The sequence below is a fragment of the Camelus bactrianus genome, chromosome 5 (assembly GCF_048773025.1).
Source record: "Camelus bactrianus isolate YW-2024 breed Bactrian camel chromosome 5, ASM4877302v1, whole genome shotgun sequence".
NCBI lineage: Eukaryota > Metazoa > Chordata > Mammalia > Artiodactyla > Camelidae > Camelus > Camelus bactrianus.
The window spans coordinates 87,756,740-87,777,189 of record NC_133543.1 but is presented as its reverse complement, the minus strand read 5'-3'; the positions used below and the strand labels follow the sequence as shown (position 1 = coordinate 87,777,189).

Here is a 20,450-nt window from a genome sequence, read left to right as displayed (position 1 = left end):
CCCAGTTGGACTGTGATGTGTCTGGGACTGTGTCTCTGGCACTAATTGGCTCAGAAGCAGCAGAACCTCCGGGCTCCTGAGGACTGTGTGGCCTTGGATCCAGTGTCTCAGCAGTAACCAGTGGGGACAAGGGGCCAGTGACCGCACGTACTCCCCTTCCCATAAACGCTGGTGAGAGAGAGGTTGGGTGGGTGTCTCATTAATGACAGAGACTGAATTTCCTGCCTCCAGGTGGGACGCAGGCTCAGAGACAGATTTAACCTGATTCAAAGACATTTTTAAAAATGATGTTTGTTGCACACCTGAAATTGTGGTGACAATTTATAGTTGCTATTTCTGAATTTCCTGTCGCTCCCACATGGAGCCTTGCCCACAGCACATGCTCATGGAGCCCTCCTCATGTGCCAGTCTGCCTGTCAAAGTCTCCCCACTGCCCGAGGCCCAAAGCAAGGGCTTTCCTGGAAGAGTCCAGGGCCGGGGCTCTAGATGGCAGGCACCTAAGATCAGCATCCCCAACCGTCAGCATTGGACAGGTCGGTCCTCTTGGGGAAGGTTGGCTGGAACACACGACAACAGTAGTCGCCACTGTTTATTGAGTGCTTACAATCTGCTGGGCATGCTTCTAAGCCCTTTGCTTATATCAACTCATGAGTCCTCACAATAGCCTATGAGCCTGTCTCCATTTTACAGATGAGAAGACTGAGGCTTGGAGAGGTGAAATCTATTATCAAAGTGAAGAAGCTAGCAGGTGGCAGAGCCAGGATACTAATTCCGGTGGTCGACCCCAGAGCCCTCGCTTTAAGCATCTAGAGCAGGTAAGTAGTTGACCGATTGGCTGAGCAAATAACAAAGCCCAGAAATAATAAGTTAGTCAAATCAGAGAAAGGCGAGGCTGATGAGTTTACTTCCTGCTTTCGAAACTTCTTTTCAGTGACCTTTTCCCTCCCTGTGCCCCTCAGAGCCCACCCAGCCTGTGGGGAGAGTGAGATCGCTTGTCCATCTCTGCCAGACCTGCTGGGGGCTGCTGGTTCTAACTCTGGGCTGGGAGGTGGGAGCCCCGGTGTCTTTTCTCCCTGGATGGACAGAGTCGTTCTTCTCCTTTTTCTTTCCCAAATGCCATTTTGTTCAAGCAGAAAATCTTTGAGGAGTGAAGTCACATTTTCCATGCCCCCAAAAGCTCCAGCATGCCGATGAATATTATTGTAACCAGAGGAGTCTGGGGACAAAGGAAGCTTATAATTTTGTAAACAGAGGCTTGGGAGAGGCCTGCCTGGGATGGCTTTTCAAGGGGAGGGAGAAGGGGAGAGGCAGAATTTGGAAAAACTCGAAGCCAGAGGAACTTCAGGACTGGTCAGCATTGAGGCCTGGTGTTCAGGTGGAGACCCCCTGCGGGGACCGGTCGGTGGAGAGGGTGTTTCAGAATCCCCCTGCCTCCTTCTCCATTCACTGCTGCCCAGCACCCCCTGGTCATTTCTGCTAAACTCCAAGTTGGCTTGCTGAAGAGGCGAAATTCCTGTACTTGGAGTTAAGAGGTTAGCTAGCTAAGGGCCTTGTCTCTTTGGCCTCAGTTTCCTCATTTGCAAGATGGGTTGTTAAAGATTTGCCCCAGAGAGTCTTCCCTCAGCCTGGTGAGGGGGCCACACTTTTCCCTCACTCTCTCGAAGCTTCAAACATCCCTCCCTGTCTTTGGGCCAGATCACAAAGGCTGGGGTGTCTGCAAACAGAACCGTCATTTTCTGGGGGCTTCCCCTGGCCTTGAATCAGAAGGATGATAAGAGCTCATGTGGGGTGTTATGTGCTGAGTGGCTTCCACATACCTTATTTAATGTGCACGGCAGACTTTCAATGTAGGTACTATGAGTGTTATTTTCGTTTTATGAGATTAAGAACATAAAGGTGCAGAGGAGGGAAGAGGGGAGCCCAGGGCAGTGCAGCCATATCTGCCTGCAGGGCCCACCCACCTGCAGGGCCCACCCGCGGACCCACTGTGCGGCTCTGGCCTCTCCTCTCAGCCCAGAACCTCCAGAGCATTGGCTTTGGGCCTGGGATGCTTGTCATGGGACGCTGCTTAATGTCCTGGAACACAGCCTGAGAAACTGTGGACAGGAGGGCCTCTGAGATGAATTGGATCCTCGCCTCATTATGAGACAGGCCCATTAATTTAGATAGAGGTAGAGAGAGAGTGGGAGACAGAGAGACTAAGAGAGAGAAATAGAGACTGAGGGAGAGAAAGATGGGTAGATAAAGATATTGCAAGAGAGACTGAGAAAGACAGGCAGAGAGAGATTCACATACACACAGCACTGAGAGAGAAAGACACACACAGAGACACCAAGAGACAGAGACACTGAGAGGGAGAGCGGGCATCTGCATTACCAGGGAGACCCAGCTGGGATAAGTTTCATCACTGAAGCAGTGCTTTGAAGGGGAAGAGGAACGTGCCCTGAGCGAGAGCTCGCCAACCTGGCTATGGGAGGCCAGAAACCCTTGGAAGGTATGTTTTGATCCACAAGCTAGGGATGGCAGTGCCCTTGCAGCAGGAGTGAGAAATCCGTGTGGAGGACACAGAGCTAACTCTTCTTCTCCCTCTTGATTCATAGAAGCATCTCAGCCTGGGTGAGGAGGAGGCTCACCCAGTCTCCGCCCCCTTTCTATGGGACGGCTTCTGGACTTGGAGGTTCAGGAGAGGGAGAACCAGGCCAGGACGGGAGGAGGGGAGGCAACCCATGCTGACCACGGAGACCCAGGCTGACTATGAACGTGCTCATTCCCCTCCCGTGGTGGGTTTCCCTGCTCACCCACATGACCCTCACCCCTGGCTCCAGCCCGGATGCCTGCTGTAGAGACCTCCAGGCAGGAGCAGATGGACGGTATCCCCTGAAGCTGGACCCTTTCTCTCCATCTTTGAATTTGCAGCTCACCCTGGTCCAGAGCATTTGTCTTCAGAGGGGCTTTTTTTGGGTCTTTGTATCTGTGCCACCTTAGTGACAGCCATGTGGCAACCAAGAGGAAGCAGCAGTCACCCACTTGAACCTAATTTGAGAGGTGCTGAAATGGGCCACCTGTCCCCAAACTTCCCTCCCACACAGCCTGTCACAGAGCCTGACCTCTGCCTAGGGTAAGATCAGAGAATATTCGAGTTTGGAAGTCGCAAGAGCCCAGCCTCCAACCTGAAGTTCTGATCCCTGCAGTTTGGGGAAAGAGAGCTGAGCCCAGAGGGCAGTGCATCAGCCACATTCATCCCACTTTGAAATTTGGGCCCCGGCGAGCCCAAAGTGTGGTGAGGGGTTCCCACTCTGGAGCCAGACTTCCCAGATCTAAATCCTAGCCCTGCCACTTAATATCTGAAAAACCTGTGACTCAGTCTCCTCCTCTGTAAAATGTGGTTAAAGATGGTGCTTTTCCCAAAGGGTTTGAGATAAAGCATTTAGAACAGAACCTGGGCATGGAAGCCGACATAGAAACATCCCCCAAAGCTAAACTGCTTTTCTATTCCTCCCCTTCTCACTGTAGCATCCCTGATGCCTTTAGTATTCTAAGGGGAACCTGGAAGCTCCAAGAGGGTTGGTATAGTGCAGCATTTCCCAGGATAATTTGTCCAAAGAAACCTCTTTCTGTGGAGCACCTAATGGGATTGGAGCCCCTCAGATCATATTCTGGGAAACACTGAGAATCCAAACCCCTCATTTTTATAGTCCAAAGAGAAGTGGGGGCCCCCTCCCTCAGACACTGGGGACTGGCTGGGGCTCCTGATTGGGAAGTGTCTGCTCCAGCTGGGGGAGCAGGCCAAACAGTCCCCTAGGATCATGCCAGGAGCATCAGGCCCTGCTCCCAGGGGCCTCAGCAGCCACTGTCCCTCTGGGGGCCCTTGAGAGGCCTTCAAGGCATGTTGGTGTGCTCCCCTTGTGCCCTGACCCTGGAGGAATTTAGCCGGTCGACTCTTACTCCCAGGACCTGGGCATGCTAGGGAGGGGAGACGGCACACATCAGAGATGGAAGGGTCCTTGGCATCATCAGGTCCAGAGACTCACATTAGCCATGTAGCTTTTTCTTTAAATGAAAGCTAAAAGAGGACCCCACTAGATGAAAAAAGGAGATGAAAGGAAAGTGTTCTGGTTGAAATATGCATGGGGAAGCCGGAAGAATGCTGATCTTGTGCATCCTTCCCTGCTAGGGACAAGGGAGGGCATTCGGAGCCGTGTCCCCAGATCCCTTCCACTTGCCTGTGCAATCTGTGACGACGTCTGTTCTGCGAGGTACCCCTGGGGCCTGTCTTCTAGGGCTTGGGGGCCGCTGAGGCTGCAGACAGAAGCTAGTTGGGCAAAAGCAAAGGGCTAGTTGGCCCCTCTCTCCTCCTGGGCTGGTGTTCACTCCTTCCTAGCCTCTCCATGATGGAACTGCCTTGGCTGAGGGGAGAACTGGTCCATCCCTGGTTCCTGATCTGGAGTCTGGCAGACGGAATCTTGGTCTGGATGGTGACCTCTTTGGCACTGATCTCTAGGAAAGGTTATGCCTACTCGCTGGCCTCTCTGAAAGCCTTCTCTGCCTCCTTGGGAAGCATGTCCAGTGCCCTGGCCTCCATCATTTCATTTGGGACTTCTGATAACGCTCTCCACTGCCTTGGCAGCTTCAACACAGAGTCTTGCTGTGTTCCCAAGACATCGCCCCTTTCTCCTCTCATTACAGCTAGTCTCCTAAAGCCATGTTCTCTCCTGAGTCTCTGTTTCTGGGTCATCTTACGACTGGTTTGCACCAGAACTAAGCCATGTCCTTTTGTCCAAAACTCTTCTAACTAAGGAAGGAGACACCTGATGAGGGAAGATGCAAGAGTCCTACGGGGATCGGGTTTGCCCCCAGCATCAGAGGCCCACTTGGAGTTCTGTAGCTCTTTCCTTCTCTGTCTTGATCTACCTTGTTCACTTGCGGGGTGCTCTTTTGACTGAATGGGAGAGGCACCCTTCTCTGCCCAGTCTGTCCTCTCCACCCATGTGGGGTCTCAGCCCCCTGCAGAGGGTGGCTGGATGCTAGTGATGGTCCAGAACTAGGTCTGGAGGCCCCTCATGTAGTGCATAGGTCCAGGAAAGTCCAGACTTCAGTGAGGCTGGCTCCTGTCATCCACTCACCGGGCGCTGGCAGCTGGCTGTTGCTTGGTCTATGAGGGTGGTGACTTTCTTTTGGAGTGTGTGTGAGGGGGGAGAGATGGGGGACAAGTGCAATTCTCATTGGCCATGCCAGGACCAGATGACCCTGAGGGGTCAGGCCATGCAGGAACAGTTCCCTGCAGGGGAAGGAAGAGCTGATGGAATGTGGCATTGTGGTATGTGGCATTGCAGGTCCCCAGCCCTTGTCAGAACCTCACAGTACCGTCAGGGGTCCTTTAGTTGACCTGGGAGTCTGGAGTCCCAAAGGCCAGACCTTGGCCCAGGATGGGTGTGCACCAAGTTCGTATGGGAACCAGGGGCAGAGTGCATGTGCAGGTCATCTTTGGAGGGCCAGGCCTCCGCCCTGTGGAGCCTGCAGGCTGTGGGACATACACAGTCCTGTGTACCGTCCCATATGTCCTTTCCAGAGGATATGCCAGCAGCTTGCGGAGGCTGTGGGCTCTCGCTGGAAAGCCAGGGGCTGGGTCCAGGAAAGTTGATTTTCGTCTCCTGAGATGCTTGCACGGGCCCCAGGCCAAGCTCTGCTGAGGGCTGGCAGCGGACTGGGAAATGCTCTGCTTCCCTGTCATTGTGGACTCCAGCAGCAGCCTCTGGGGAGGAGAAAATCCTCGTGGAGGGCAGGGCAGGCTTGCTATGCTGATGAGACAAAACAAAAGGGAGGCGGGTTACTGGAGAGGAGACAGATGTTCCTCTGGGCTAAAAGTGCTGACTAGGGAGTCTGACCCAGGAAGAGAAAGAAGAGGCAGGAAATCTCAGTGGGCCTCTGATGCTGGGGGGCAAGGAAAAACTATAGAGATATTGGAAAAGCCCCAGGGGGCATAGTTGTCTCTCCCTGGAAAGGAAGCCCTGTAGGGCAACAGCTAGAACAGGAGTGGAGTTTGAAAGGAGACAATAATGGGCTCCATGCTTTGGGACTCAAGATGGCAGCACTGGAAAGTCTGACTCCACTTGGTAGGGGGCGTGGCCTCGGGATCAGGTAGAGGGAATTCCCTGTTTGGACTTTGGCTCCTTCTCTGCTGGGCTTTCACTGGGATGCGAACCCCTGAGGGCAGAGGTTCCTGTCTATTTTGCCCATTACTTCAGTGCCAGTGTGTAAAATAGAGGCAAGCACACATAAGATTCTCAAAAACAAATGTTTGTTGAATGAATAAGTGATTCGAGCACAGGAATCTAAGGAAAGGAATATTATATCTTAGGGAAAGAGCTAGAAGTCTCTTCCAAATCTCCTTTGGGGGTCCTTGAAATGCTTGCAAGGGTATTTTGGGAATATTCTGTGTCATCCCACTGTAAGGAACAAACAGAAGGAGGCTTAAAGCTGGAGGAGAAAGCAGAGAGAAAACTGAAGATTGACTGCTGGGGGGAAATCCAGGCTAGAGGACAAGTGATAGGCAGTCATGGTCCAGGTGAGGGAATAGACCAGGGTAGGGAGTCAGGTGTCACACTGATGGTCAGCACACCTCCTGGGGCTCCAGAGCAGGTGACCTTCGGAAGTTCAGGTGGTCTAGTGATGTCTGCCAGCTGACAGCGGGGCTGTGGAGCAAGAACAGGAGTGAGAGTGAGACAAGGATCCAGGCCACTGGGGCTGCTTTCAAAGCAGGATGCTAAGACAGGGCTCGGGATGGACCCGAGGCAGGAGGAAGGCCAGCGAGCAGCCCTGAGCCCATGACTGAGGGCTGATGGCTGCAAGGAAGCCATGTCCCCAGGAGAGAGGCCGAAACTCCTTCTCCTTCTTGGCTTCCTATTAGAATTCATTCTAGAACTCGGGACAGGGCGAGCATCAGATTGGGAGTGTGTGACTCCAGTAGTGGGAACAGGAGAGCCTCAGACCTTAGGAAGCAGACAGGATCCTAACATGGGGTCCACCAGCAACAGGTGGAGGGTGGGTAAGGAGACCCCAAATAAGTAGGAAAGCTGTGTGGACAAGAAAGGCCAACAGGGGCACTGCAGAAGTCGCGGGCAAAACGGAGGGTCTTTGTGGGGTGTGACAAGAGGGCTGTCTTCTCTCTGTGGGTTAGTCTTGGATTCTTGTGCTCAGCTTGGAATGAGGGCACAGTCTTTCCAGGGAGGAGCAGTCCTCTCTGTGTGACCAAGAGTGTCCCCAGCATCAGAGAATGGCTGGGGAAAGACATGAGAGAAGTGACCTGGGGATAATTGCAGATGCTGTGTACTGAGCGTTTGCAGGAGGAGTAAGTGAATATGGGGAAGAAGCAGGCAAGAGTTTATTTTCAGACTTAAAAAGTGACTTTCCCGAGGCCATAAGCAAGTTGGTGGCAGAAACCTAGGTGACAGTCTCTTTCTGTCACCCTATTATGCTGGCTCACCAAGAACATGGGTGGAAAAGTTGGGAAGAGAGAGTCCCCATCTTGGGGCTAAAGTCAAGCAAAGAAGGCCGTTACGTGGAGAGTGAATGTGTTTCCCGATCTCTGTTTCAGGGAGGGCAGTCAGGGAGGTCAGGGGTTTGGGCTGCCAGGAGCTCTAGCCTCAGGGAAGCAAAGCACACAGACGAGCCTTTCTCAGGCATCTGAGTAAGCCATGGATGAAAGCCATCCATCACTTTCTCGGAATTGTGGAGAACCCCCACCAGACTGCGGGTGAGGCAGGAAGCCCTGGTCCTGGCGCTCCCAGGAGGGGTCCAGAATGTGTTTACTTGTATACAGGCTGTGGGGGTGAGGAGTGGTCCAGTGAAAGGGCGACTTGGTGAGTCAGCATCTTCGGGGGGGTGGGGTGAGGAAGGATGAGGCGAGCAGTGGAGGGCGGACCGTTTCTCGTCGGCCAACCCCTGGGTCTTGGAACACTTGCTGCATGTACCTGAGAGAACATTCCAGCTTTTCATTTCACAAACACTGAAAACCAACCCTGTGCCAGGTACTGGCTTAGGAGCTGTGTAAACAGTGGTGAGTAAAGGCAGGTGTGGTCTCTGCTCCTGTGGAGCTTAGTGTCAAGCGGGAGAGAGGGGGATGGATCCGGGAATCACAGACTGGGATGTGTGTTCTAAGGAAATTCAGAGGTCGGGGGGGTTTCCTTGGAAAACGGCACTTGAGTGGAGACTTGAAAAATGCTAGACTCTGTCTAGTGAGGGCTGATGGTATGAGGGGGGATGTGTTTTCCTGCTGAAAATGCAGCATGGGCAAAGGTCCTGTGGTGGGCAGGAGAATGGTATGTTCAAGGAATAGCTAAAAAGCAGAGAGGGGGGACGTTGCCTGAGAGGAGGCTGGGGCTGCAAGCAAGGGCCCAGGCTGTGCAGGACCGTATAGGCCAGAGTCAGGCTTTGTCTTCATTCTGAGAACAATGGGAAACTTGAAGATTTTTATGCAGGGGTGGTGAAGGGTGGTTGTTGAACATGATCAGCAGTGAATTTTGCAAAGCTCCTTTTGGCTGCTCCGTGGAGATCAGATTTGAGAACAGAGTGTATTTAAGGAGACCATAGAAGGCTATGGAAATCCTCCAGGCGAAAGGTGATACTAGCTTAGACCAGTGCAGAAGGAGAGAGATATAAATTTGAGAAATATAATAGCAAATGTTTATTTAGTCTTTACTATATGCCAGGCACTTTTCTGGGGGCTTTAAATGGAATGTTCAATCCTTACAATATGGCAGGTACTGTTATCTGCACTTAAAGATGGGGAAACAGGCATATGGAGGTTTAGTCATAGGTGGAGCCAGGGTTTGGACCAGGAGCCCACACTGTTAACCATCACGCTCTGCCACCTAGTGGCTAGGCTGTTAGGAGGTGTGCATGGGAGGACTTGGTGTTCCATTAGATGTAGGGGGGCGTTAGCATGGGAGAGGCTCCTGGCTTGCTGAATTGGTATTATTTACTCTAATAGGCACCAGTTGAATGGGACTGAGTTTGGGAGAGGAGTTCACACGTCTGGTCTTAGACAGTGTAGTGGTTTTCAAATAGGCCTGTGAGTTCTCTGATATTCTCTCTTTAAGTGATGGAGCTTGAATCTTCTCCCCTTAGTTGTGGGCTGGATTTAGTCACTTGCTTCTGATAAATAGAATATGGCGATAATGCCAGTGTGTGACTTTCAAGAGTAGGTCATAACAAGCATTGTGGCTTCCATCTTGTTACTCTCCTTTGGGCCACTCACTTTGGGGGACGTCACTGTCATGTCCAGAGAGGTCTATACGGCGAGGAACCGGGGCCTCCAGCCCATGGCTGTGAGCATGGACCATTCTGGAAGTGGATCCGCCAGCCCTAGTCAAGCCTTCAAGGTGACTGCAGCCCCTGCGGACATCTTGACTGCCTCTTCACGAGAGATCTTCAGCCAGAACCACCCAGCTTTGCTCTTCCTAGACTCCTGACTTTTAGAAACTGTGTGAGATAATGGTGGTTGTTTTTAAGCCATTAAGTTTTGAGGTAATGTGTTAGGCAGAAATAAACAACTGGTCCAGACAGCAAAGGGTGGGTGTTTGGTAAGCATCTATAGTGATCTGAAATTAAAATGTGGGTGTTGACAGCATTTTGATGGTGGTTGACACTTAGGAAGATGTAAGAAAAGAAGGGGGCCCAGGCTGGGCTTTGAGGAGTCCTGTCCCTCAGTGCCCTTGTGCAGAACCATGAAGTGGTTTCCATTTGTATTCCGCGTTGTCTTTGGTCTACGGGGTGGCCTTGGGGGATGAGGGAGGTTTGGTGAGCAGCTGGCCCTGCCAGTCCTCAGGTCTGATTCATTTTGGAATGGCCCTGGTTTTCTGTTTTTAGGTTGGGGTTTAAAGTAAGACTCACTTGGGAAAAACAAGGATTTGACTCTAAAATACCGCAAACTGCTAACCTGTGCAATCTCTGTTTTTAAAGATGGGGAAACTGAGGTTCAAGCAGGCAAAGTGACTTGCCCAAGGGCAGGTAGCCTTGAACATAAGTCTCTGGCTCCTGTCTAATGTTCCTGCCACTGAATCTTCCTGCCTCCAGCTCCTTCCAGTGGGCCCTGGGGAAGAGAGGTGGGAGATGTGCAGAGGACAAGATGGGTTCCTGTCCTCAGCATTCTTTCTCCCCCTCATCAGGGGGACAATGACACCCCCTCATGGGCCCACATGGTGTCTCCTCTCGGAAAGTGGCAGGAGTCCTGGGAGTCATTGTTGGCTCTGTTTGGCATGCGGCTGGTCTGAGCCTCAGTTTCTGCATATGTAAAGTGGGAATGAGGATTCATCCCTCCTAACCAGGCTACTGTGAGGGTCACGTGAGGTAGGAGAGACCAGAGGACTTGTCGCCAGTGAAGTGCTGTGTAGATGGAGCAAGTAGATCACTGCTGGCGAGGGCAACGCAAACTCTCAGGCTACCCCTGGGCAAAATGGGGCCTTTGGGGCCCTGGAGACCTGGAGACCCTCATGTGGTATGAATCCTCTGCTAGGAAAAATCCAGGCCAGAGTCTCAGAATGCTGAGCTGCCAAACTTTCAATAACCCGGGACTCCTGCCAGTCAGGGTGCTCCCCCTGGGTCGGATTTACAGTCAGATCGACTCTTAGCTGTTCCAAGTCCTCTTGGCTCTCAAGAACCCATTCTCCAGGACCCCACCCCAAGACCCCAATTCCATAACCTCCCCCCCCCAATTATCTCCCTGTCTAATTTCAAATTCTATGGAGGGGATGTTAGAAATCAGAGTGCACCCATTGTTTTATAGGGGAGACTGAGTGAGGCCCAGGAAAAGGAAGTGGTGTGTCCACGGTGACACTGTCCTCTCCCACCCACTTCCTCTTTCCGGGTTTCTTTGGAATGATGCTTGTGATCTGCAGCCCCCCTTGTAACTGTCCTTTCTTGGTCCCAGGGCCTTCCCCAGCCTGTTCTTCCCTAACCATCCAGTCTATGGCAAAGCGGCCCCTGCTTTCACTGTAACCCTGTCTGCACCACTGTTGGTTGGCTAATTCGCTCAATGCACCTGGCCCTTGAACCCAGTGTGAAGCTATGGCACGTGGTCCCACCATCTCCCTCTCTAGCCCGCAAACCCTCTTCCATGTGTGAGATGCGACTCACCAGTCCTCGGAAGGCAGGCAAGGGGTTCTTGGAGAGAAACCAGCAGGCCCCTGGGTCTGGGCACCTCACCCCAAGCCTGGCTCTCCTGTACTCCCATCCCCCCCATCCCTCCGGGCCCCTCCAGCCTCCAGGCTGTTTCTGAGGTTTGGAACCAGCGGAGAGTTTCCCCCGACCCTATATTTTCTTCTCCCACTTTTCTTTGCTTGAAACCATTTGTAAGCAAAAAACCATTTGGGGTGTTGTGTTTATTCTTTCCTAGTTCCACGGGAAATTACTCAGAATGTATAAGTATGTGTTTTGCTTAGAAAATAGATTCCTTTACATTTTGGCTTTGTGGTTCCCAAGGCAAGTGGGGCCTGCAGAAACCTAGGCTGCCAAGAGGGCTCCCTGTGCAGGAGTCCTCTTGGCCTCAAAATTACACCCTTCCTCCTCTGGGGACCATCCACTGCCCCCAGCTCCCTGTTGTGCCCCTCAGCTTCTCAAGTCCCACAGACTTCAGCCCAGGTGGGACAGACGTGTCACCACCAGATTCTCCCTCCTCTCCTGTGGTTTCAATTCCTACTTCTCTCTGTTTGGGGAAGATGTTGAGGCAGAATCAGGGCCTGAGAGCATTTCCCCTGCCTTCCCCGGAGCATGGGGAGGTCTCTGTGAGGGTCTCCATGTGGACCTGAAGCAGGATTTCTAAGCTCTGATCCTGACTCTGCCTCTTGCGGGCTGCTGTGATGTGAGTAGGTCTCGTGCCCTCTCCCTGCGTTGTTTGCTTTTCCTCTAAATGGGCATGTTAGCGGTATTTGCCTGGAAGGCTGCAGTGAGAATTGGGGAGTTAACATATGTGGCGTGGTTAGAACGTTATCTGGTGTGGAATAAGCGTCACAGCGTGTTTCCTTGTGTTCCTGTGCATGTATATGACAAGTGCTTCTAGCCCTTCCAGTTGTCAGCCCAGCCCGACCCTCTTAGCGGGCAGTGGGGGTTTGAGACAGGATGAGGGAGTCGTGGCTGCTTCTCACCCCGTCCCTGCAAGTTCAGGGCTCCTTTCCTCAGCTTTCTTCCTTTCCTCCTGACCCAGAGCTCTTTCTCATCCGCCCCAGAAAGTGCCTTTCTGTTTGCACACCCATGTTCACAGCAGCGCTCTTCATAATCGCCAAGAGTGGGGGCAACCCACATGTCATCAGCAAATGAACAGACCCATAAAATGTGGTATGTTATTTATCCTATTTATACATATTATATGGTACCTCATTTGCTTACTATTCCACACAAATGGAATATTATTCAGCCTTAAAAAAACGACATTCTGACAATGCTGCTATGTAGATGAATCTTGAAGACGTGATTGATGCTAAATGAAATAAGCCATACACTCAAGGACAAATTAATGTGTGATTCCACTTATACGAGGTACTGAGAGTTGTCACCTTCAGAGACAGAAATGAGAGTGGTGGTTACCAGGGGCTCCCTGGGAGGGAGGGAGGAATGAGGGGTTTATTGTTTAACAGGCAGAGTTTCAGCTGGGGATGATGAGACACTTTTGGAGAAGAATGATGGTGATGGTTGCACAACAATGTGAAGTACTTAATACACGTACAAATGGTTAAAAGGGGGAAATTTATGTTATGTATATTTTACCACAATAAAAAAGGCAGAAATAAAAAAATATGTCAATAATAATTTTAAAAATTTCCCTTTCAATACCCTTTGACAGGGACATTCAAAGTAAGGGGCTCATCCCTGTGGGGCCCTGAAGGTGAGATAGTGTTCCTGGAGGGAATTTAGGGCAAGAGGTAGATTCGTAGACAATAACCATCGTGCAACACATGAAAGACACATTCTAGTCCTGAGGACTAATTTCTGGGGAGCCCTGGGGAAGTTAGAAAGTGTGCCTGGAGCAGGATGGTGACATTTGAGCTGGGCTTTGAAAGATGAATAGGAGTTTTCAGCTCAGGCTGATGGGAAAGATGAGTAAAGCCCTGGGGAGTGTGAAGTTAAAGGGTTGAGGGACATCAGTTCGTTCATGTGGCTGGGCAGTAGGAAGCTGGGGGAGGTGGAGGAGGTGATACTGGAAAGGGAGTTTGGGGTCAGGTTGTGAGACCTCTGGGGGCCACGCCAGGGGAGCTGACATCTCTGAAGGTCTGTGGACCAGACTGATGGCTGATGTGCAGACTCCTCTTCTCTCCTCAGATCCAAGAGCACTGCTGCTCTGGAGCCAAAAAAATGCAAGGTTGGTTTTTGTTTGATTTACTATTATTTTTTTTTAATAGGCCAGTTCCAGGTCCCGGGACCAGCTTGTGGGTGATGCTTGGAGGACGTTCAAGACTGTTACTTCTCACCTCGAAGGTGGTCGTGGGCTGTCTACTCCCTGCTGGGCCACTGCCTCTGACAGTCCTGCTCCACAAAGCTTGTTCTTCTCTGGCACCTGAGAGACCCACCTCTGCTTTCTCAGAATGCAGCAGGGCCTGCCTCCTCTAGGATGCCCTCCTGGGCTAAGCCAATGGCACTGAATCCATCTAACGCCTATCAAGTTAAGCTCTCATTCTCTTAGGGAGAAGAGCGTGGTCATGAGAGGCCTAACTTCTGGGCCGACGGGCTGGATAGGCTTGAATCCAAACTCTGCTACTCAGAAGCTACGAGAAGGTGGGTAAGTGGAGGAACTTCTGTGCCTCAGTTTCCTCATGTGCAAAGTGCAGATCACACTTCATTTGCCAGTGGTACTGATGGCAACAACCCCTGCCCACTGTGTTATGATGCTTTGTGCTTACACAGCTGTTTCCAGGCCACAGAATGGGTCGTGTCCGGAATGGCCCTGGTGAATGAAAACTCCCCCAGCTGGGTATTTCCAAGCTTCCCCAGGAGGAGGCTGAGATGGGGATGTTTGAGGCAAATCAGTGTGGCTGGAAGAGCAGCTCCTAACCTCAGTTTGACTTCTGGAACTGGGCCTGGCAGTGAACCCGTAAATGGCCAACCTTATTGCTTTTAACCCTCTTCCCTGGCCAGCCTCTCTAGGGGAGTTCACTGGAGTCCACAGCCATTCTAGGAAGCAGCCTCAAGTCACAGAGATGCCCTGTCTCCTCCACCTTCCTTGCCTGGGGGCCTGGCTGCAGGTGAAGTGTGTGTATGGCCCTCCGGGTCCCCGAGGCACTCCACTTGCTCCCAGTGAGGGTCTGGGCATTGTCTGGGATTAACAAGGCACTGCTGTGTGCCAGGTAGAGGCCAGGCACTCGGGATACAGAGGCAGGTGGTGCCTTGCCTCCAAGGGGCTTTTGTTCTAATAGCCAATGGTCAGTTTTGAGTGCCAGCCTCCAAGCTCAAAGCTTCCTGTGCATTAGTTTCATTAATTCTGCCAGCAGCTGTCGTGAGTGCTGTTGGGCTCTCACCCTTCTTCGGAGAGACATTTTTATGATGGGGAGATGCCTATGTCTATTTGGGGACATGAGAGGGAGATTTGGAGGCCCCAGTAATGAGAGACTCCCCCTCTAGTCTCCATCCTTCCACTTAGACTGGGGTTTCCTGCCCCTGAAAGAATTTGGTCACTTGAGTGACTCCTCTTGGTGCCAGCGAGAAACCCTGCAGGCCCAGTTAGCCTCCCCAGAGGAAGCCCAGCTCAGAGCCCTCAGTGATATCTCCGAAGGAAAAGGTCCAGGGTGATAGTGAGCTGGTTAGGTCCAGAGGACAAAGGCAAGGCCTGGTATAGACGCCCGGCAACCAGCAGCTGGATGCCCTACTTGGGGGCAAATCACAGGCTGGGCCAGGCTGGGCAGTGGGCCACATGGGCCGGGTAAGCGGAAGCTGTGATGTCTCTCTTGTCACCTCCAATTCCGCCTTATGTTTTCACTTGCTTTGCTTCCTGCTAAATTCCCTTCCCAGGCTAAAAGTTTCCATCTCTGGGCTTGGCCCCAAAGTGAAATTCTTTGGAAACTTTCAGCTGAGCTCCTTTTGCTATTGTTGAGTGGGAGAAGGTGGGTGGGGGAGACATTCTGGGCCCTGCTGGTTTTGGATACATCAAATGAAAGCTCTGTGAGACCCAGAACTTTCCTCTTGGCTGCTCAGGGTCTCAGCTGGGATGATGGGGGAAAATGGGGTAGTGAAAACAGTTTATAGTGGGGGTGGGGTCAAGACCCCTCGGCTTCCAGCCCTAGCTAGGACGAGTCCTGCCTTGCCGCCCTGCTGGTTAAGGTGCTTGATCTCTCTGAACCTGTTTGTTAATTTCTAAAGCTGGCTCTTTCGAATAAATCATTTCTAAGGTTCCTGGTGCACAGCCCTGATGCTGGCTGATTGATGCTTTAGTCTCTTGGTACGATTTTTGTTTGCAACGAGTCCTGCTTCCTTCCATGTGTGGGCTGTTATCAGAAGGTTCTAGCTTCTGCAGATGCCCTTGCAGCCCTGGAAGCCTCCAGATCACAATCGACCACGTGGCTAGGCCACAGAGGTCTCAGGCTTGGCCTGATGGAAACCAGGCAGCTGGCCCGGAAGGAATGAGTCTTGTTCTGCTCACCCCTCCTCTCTCGTTTGTTTGGTTTGACTTGTGTTCTGCGTCAGGAATGAGTTGGTTGGGAGAAGGGTATGAAACTTAGAGCCTGGATCCACACGTGTTGTTTGGTTTGGGAAATTAAAAACAAAATATTTGGTTGACTTTTGTCCAACAAAGTAATTTTTTGGAAAGACAGGTTGTTGGGCTGCATTTAGCTGATTTCTGTTTTTTACTCTAACACAAAAAGGTTAAAAATATCAGCCATTATATGAAAAAGAAGTTTCGTAAAATGACCTCTATGAATTAAGTTCTTGCCAAGAGGGTCTTTTGTAGGTGGGAGCTCAAAGCTGTAAGTCAGATGAGAGGAGGGTGATGGGAAAGGGGGAGGGGGCAGAGCCCAGTGTGGGATTTTCAGATCATCAGAAAGTTCTGTGGCTTTGACCTCGTTTCTGAGACCTATTTGTAACCTGTCTAAAATGTTCAGGGAGAGAGGAAGGGGCTGCAAAGTCCCCCTTCCCTAGATCCCTTAAAAGCAAGAAGGTTCCCTGGTGTCCTTGGGGTTTCTTAGTGGCCCTGCCTGGAGGCTGAGGGGTGGATGAAATGGCCTCGGGAGAGCATGTTGATGCCAACAGGGAGGCTGACCAGCCCCTCTGGTGACTCTGCAAGATGACAGCCCCCACTTGCTGGAGTGGATGTCTTCCCACCTGTCTCTCCCTCGGGCGGGGGCTCCACTATTTCCTTCCCTTCTCTTTTCTCTCCAGTCCTAGGTTGGGACTCCGTTCAGATTATCCCAGAGACCCTCACTCAGTGCTTTGTATGCCTTTTGGATGCTGAGTTGATAGACACTGGGAGGCTCTGCCATGACTGTTCTTACACCTCTTCCCTCTGAGCTTACCTGGCCCCTGAGATGCTTGTCTACCTTTTAGCAAACTGGAGTTTAAATGGCAGATTGGAAGCTCTAAGGGGAGATATGTTGGAATGGAAGGTGCCTCTCTTTTACCCTGTGTGTCCCTGCCTGTCCCCTGGGCCCGAAACAGTCAGAGTTCATCCTTACTGTGAGCTGAGCAGCTATTACGTGTGGGGCTCAGTCCTGCCCCCTCAGGGTATTATGCACATCTGACAGCTTGGGAAACTGAGGTTCCTGCCCAAAACCACACCTTTGGTGAGATGCCAAGTGGGGACTGGGATCTAGATTTCTCTGACCCCAAGCCTATGATCTTAACCCATGTGGTCAGCCATTTCTTGGGCGTCAGTGGTCAGAAGAGTCACCAGTAGTCCCTAGCGGCTTGTGATGATGCCAAGTGCTTTACCTGGGACCCCACATTCAATCTGCCTCTGCTCTGTGCCCAGCTTTGGTTGATCGACACAGAGAACTTTGGTCCTCAGATCCTAGCCACGTCATCCTGTGGAGCTGCAGCCCCGCTCAGGGCCCCTTGCTGTCAGAGCCCCAGTATGATTTCTGTGGACCCGAGGCACTTCGCCCTCGAAGGCCCCTTCCTCCAGAGAAAAACGTTAAAAATTATACTGTATGACTACATCAGTATAAAGACAAATATACTTGAGACTGGATTCGTGCTTACATATTCATTTTCATGATATTCATTTTCTTCTTGTGATTTTAAAAAGAAGCTAAAACAAAAACACTTTTGAGGGGCCCCCAGAATAGTTCGGGCCCCAGGCACGGAGCCTCATGGAGACGTTGGCCCTGAGTGCTGTGCTGTGAGTGACGGGGCGGCCCAGACAGGCTTGTGTTCCTAGAATTCCCCGGGGCCCTGCTGCTCCTGCATGCCCAGTGCAGCCCCCCATCTGCAGGCTTTGTACCCAGGGCCCTGATGGGGAGAGACGCCTTCCCAGCCAAGCCTAGCCCTAATATCAGTGGGAAACAGGGTAGGCCCACCAAGTGTATGGCTAATATTCAAAAGTTGCAAATAGAGCTGCAAACTTGTATGCTCTTTCCCTCTTCCTTGACAAAAATCCCTTTATAACGATCTAGAATATCAGCTTCTAATTTAGAGCTTCAGACTCAGGAGTACTTGGGAAGTTCAGAGCAGGGAGTACTGGTCCTGCCCGCCCGACCCAGCCTTGGGGAATCCCAGAGGGCCTTTAAAGAATGGCCCAGAGCGGGGTCCCCTCCTGCCTGGCCCTGAGGGTGGTGCTGTCCTCAGCTTCCACTGGATTGCTCGCTGTCTGGCTATCTATTCAGATTCGACGACTCAGTTTGTAAGAGTTTGTTCCTGTTTAAAAACAAAGTGAGCTGATCCTTGGGCACGTGGCTGTGATGGCCCAGCGATTGACTCCCATGTGCTGGAAATCAACAAAACTCTTCATTCAAGCCATTTATGAGTAAACTGAACTCTTGAAAATCAAGTTGAAAAAGAGGTAGATCCCTAAGAACAGTAAGGTAGCTTTCTCCCTGATATTGATGGCAACTGGAAAATGTTGATAATTTTATAATTAAAGCTTTAGTGGGACATTTCTTGTGACACGCCCAGTGCAGTCAAAGTCTACAAGGGTATGAATGACTTGCAAGTTTCACACCAACTCTTCTTACTCCCTACGTTGAGAAGAGAACACCATGAGGTCTGGTGAAAGTTGCTGCTTTTTAATCCATAACTGAATATTTTTTTGAATCAGGGAAATCTCTTGGTTTGTCTTTCTAACACTCTCAGCACCCGCCTGAAATTTCAGCTTCTCGGCACCTTCCCCCTATATGGATGCAAAATGAAGAGAATTCCAAACTTCGTGCCTGGCTTTTTTCCTCCAGAGGAATGACTTTCCAGTCTCCTTAGCCAATTACATCAACCATAATTATTGAGTATGACCATGTGCCGGGCACCTGGTTGGCACTTGGAGTGCAAGGGGGAAATCAGACAGGTGTGGTCCTGACCCTCATGATATTTACAAAATCTTTTTTTTTTTTTTTAAAGAGTAAGAGAGTGCTCAATCTCAGTGCAAAGCATTCTATTGCTTTAAATTTAAATACAGTGAGGCTTCTTTTAATAGCCAAGTATCCCCTTAGTAATAACTGGAGTGATAATTTCTTAGTCTTCTGTCTGATAGGAGGAGATGCGTCCCCAGGACCAATGCCTTTAAACAACTAAGAGACCGAGAGTGTCTAAAAATCCATCACAATGGGCTTGGCCATCAGCTCACTAAACTACCTGGATGGAGAGCTGTGGATGGAGAACGACCAGAGCAATGGCCCAAACGTGGGAGCATGCTGGCTGGGCTCTAGGAACAGCCAAACGGCAGGTGCACTGAAACCAGGGTGGAAGAAGGGGTGATGGCAGGTGGGCAGCCCGAGGCCTAGTGGGCGGGTCCTGTACGGGCCTGATGAGTATAGCTTTTGTTTGAAATGGATGGAAAATTTTGGGGGGTTGAAGAACGGCGTAAAACAAACATGCTCTGATTTGGGTTTTAAAAGGACCATTGGGCTGCTGTGGTAGGAGAGAGTGAAGTGATGCAAAGACAAAGAAGCAGGTGGACCAGTTAGGAGGTTAGTATGGGAAACCCAAGGGAGATGATGCTGGCTCGGTCAGAGTGGAAGAGGGGAGACATGCCTACATTTAGGGTGTCTGTGTGTGGCACAGACCGTGTTTTAGACACTGAAATGGTATCTGGCACAGGGCAGGTGTTCAGATAGGGAAGGAATGAGAGGGGAGCACCGTTGTGGGAGGTCAGGGGCCAGGAGAGAAGCTCAGAGTGCGCACAGCTCCAGAAAGCTCGCCTCTGAGCCTCTCTCTGCATCTCCCACACCTCTTTTGTTTACCCTGATGAGTGTGGAATAGAAATACCTTGTATGGGTCCAACCTAGCATCTCCTATTCCTAAACCTGTTGTTTTGTCCCTCCAGGACCCCTTCCTTGTTGGGACAGTGCTTCCTTCTCCTGGGATCTGTGCCCTGAATCCCTGCTGCCTGCATCCCCTGAAGTTTGCTTCAGGGCCTTTCGTCTCTCCTAGGCCCTCACCGCTTGCCCATGGGGATCCTCACCCATTGCAGCCACACTACAAGTACTGCCAGTGGTCCCCTCCCCTGGGATGAGTCTGGGCTCCAGCATGGCCTCCCTCGTCCTGCCATGGTGGACCTGATCCACAGAGGCCCTCATCTCCCCAGCTCTGGTTCCTGATGAAGTGTCACACAGCAGAGCATGGCATCTGGCTTTGCCACGGGCTCCCCCAAGAGGCCAAGTGATGCAGCATCCCAGTGATGTGGGGGAGGTGATGCCCTGTGTGGACAACATTGACCTACAAGGGACAGGAGGTGAGAGGGCTCCAGCAGACACATTTCTCTCCCACCCTCCACCTGATCACTGTTCTCAGGTACAGTGATTATGCCTCGCGTGTGTCAAGCCATCCTGTGTGAATGAGAAGCTGGCGTGGCCTTTCATGAAGCTGTGGACTATCTGGTAACACACTCCTTGAACTTGCTTCTTTTACTTCTCTTTTCCTGACCTCTCATTTCCTTGAGATTACACCTCCCAATCAGCCTGATCTTGTAAGGGGTGCCTCAGGCTTCAGTTCTTAGGTGCCCTCCAGTTGTGTGGTTCTAGTGGGTTCTGCCAACCAGCTTCTTGTCCCTGGCCGCAGAGGTGGACACCTGTCCCCAGCTAGGCCAACAGAAGCCCTTCCCTGGTGTCTTTTTAATTCAGACTGAAGGATCAACAGCTGTTGTGGCCATGAACCTGAAGATGTGAGTCTGGGAGCTGCTGGGGGCCATTCCCATGGAACATGGAGGAAATGCTTCTAGGGGAAGGGAGCCAGCTTGCAGGGAGGAGCAGAGGGGCCACAAGAGGATTCTGGATCCCATCGCTCCTGAGATGCAGACGCATCCCTGCCCTGCCCGCGGTTTCCTT

At 51.5% G+C, this 20,450-nt stretch overlaps 1 long non-coding RNA gene across 6 annotated transcripts in view; it reads left to right on the top strand.

The window, feature by feature from the left end:
• Positions 1 to 20,450, top strand: part of LOC123615014 (uncharacterized) — a 49,381-nt gene that overhangs the window by 21,476 nt on the left and 7,455 nt on the right. Inside the window, exons 3-5 of one of the 6 annotated variants that reach the window (XR_012507171.1) lie at positions 691 to 815; positions 13,673 to 13,764; positions 18,659 to 20,003. This is a non-coding gene — a long non-coding RNA (uncharacterized LOC123615014). Of the gene's footprint in view, positions 1 to 690; positions 20,004 to 20,450 lie in introns of all 6 variants that reach the window. The other 5 variants (XR_012507168.1, XR_012507167.1, XR_012507170.1 and 2 more) reach the window with 5 other exon arrangements.